Genomic DNA, 1,797 nt, shown 5'->3' on the forward strand with positions numbered 1-1,797 from the left:
GCCCCCCCATGCACTCATCATCTGAGATCTTCATCTAGTTATAGTATAATTATGGTGAGTTCAGTATTGTATTTTCATTGACTATGTAAATTCTATTCACAACTGAGCCCCATACAATACTATGGTTATTTTTCTATTTTTGCACAACTTTTTCTTTTACCTGGAGTTGATGATCACCAATGTTTATTTGCTTGTTTAATTTTCTACATTCGTATTACCAATTCAACCCCCCCAGCTCTCCATTAGTTGTCTAAATCTCCTCTTAACAATTTTGATACGTCAGGTATTCTCTCCATTTCAACATCTTGAATAGTAAAGCTAAAGTCTTCTGACCACCTCCAACCTGGACTGCTGGGTCTCTACTCCTGGGCACAGCTGCCATGCTGTGATCTCTCCTCACCCTTCAGCCTGTGAATTTCTGTGGCTTCTTTAGTTGCATCCACAGTTGCCTGGCTTCCTTACCTCCCTTTTCCTTTATTTATTCCCTCATTATAATGAAGCTCATCTCTAGTAGGTTCCTGGGAAGGGGCTTTAAAGAAGCAAATTTGGGGGGACTTTACTTGTTCAAAAATATTTTCATTGCCCTCTGAAACTTCATTGGTAATTAAATAGAATTCTAGCTTGAGAGTCATTTTCCTTCAGAATCTTGAAGACATTTCCCCATTGCTTTCTTAGGTACTGTGCTGTTGTTGAGAGGACTGAAGTCATTCTAATCTTTGGCCTTTTGAATAGAAACAGTTTATTCCTCTCTCTGGAAGCAAGTAGGATCCTCTCTTTTTTCCCTAGGGTTCTGAAAATTCGTGATGATATGTCTTGGTGTAGGTCTATTTTTATAAATTTTGCTGAGTGCTTAATAGGCCCTTTAAAACCTTTGGTCCTTCAGTTGTGGGGCATTTTATTACTTGTTCTTTAATAATTTATTTCTCTCCATTTTCTTTGTTCTGTTTTTCTGTAATTCTTATTAATTGGCTGTTGAACCATCTGGATTGGTCCTTTAATTTTCTTATCTTTTCCATACTATCTCTTTGTCTTCTTGCTTTACTTTATGGAAGATTCCTTCAACTTTATACACCAAACATTTTATTTCTCTTATCATAATTTTCATCTCTATAATACCTGTCTTTTTTTTTGGTTCTCTGAATGTTCCTTTACTAGCACCCTCTTCTTATTTCATGGATGCAATATTCTCTTTTCTCTTTAGGGATATTAACGGAATTCTCTTCCTTAAAGTTTTCTTCTCCCTGCAATTTCAGTTCCCCCACCACACTCCTTTTTCTGTTTGTAGGTTTCATTTTGTTCTGTTCAGCTTCAGTCTTTCAGGTTAGAGGCTCTCCTTAGAAGGTTGCTCTCTTCAGTTCATACTTGAGAATGAAGTACTTAAAAGCTGACTGGAAGCTCTATGGGAGTAGGTGGGTCTTGTTGAACGTGGGTGACATGGTAACGTGGTGACATGACTGGCATATTCCCTTGGGGGACATTTGATGTCTACATCCACAAAAAAGTATTATTCAGTAACCTGCCTGGGAGGCACAAGTCTGGCTGCCATTGCTGCAGGGTCTGAGTGGAAGAAGAGGGCTAAGAGAAGTAGCATATCAAATTCAGTGTGTACTTTTTGACTTAATCCCCTATTTTTCATACGGTATTCCTGAGTTCAGCTGTAGCTGGTGTTCTCCAGGCCAGAAGTCTCCTATCCTCTCCAAAGACCAACCCCCAGTCAGTGCCAGAGTACAGACAGTGCAATCAAATGCTGCACATAGTGAAGTAGGGGATCTGGAATCTAAAGTCTTCATAGAAAGA

The sequence above is a fragment of the Mesoplodon bidens genome (genome assembly GCF_964165515.1).
Source record: "Mesoplodon bidens genome assembly, chromosome: X".
NCBI lineage: Eukaryota > Metazoa > Chordata > Mammalia > Artiodactyla > Ziphiidae > Mesoplodon > Mesoplodon bidens.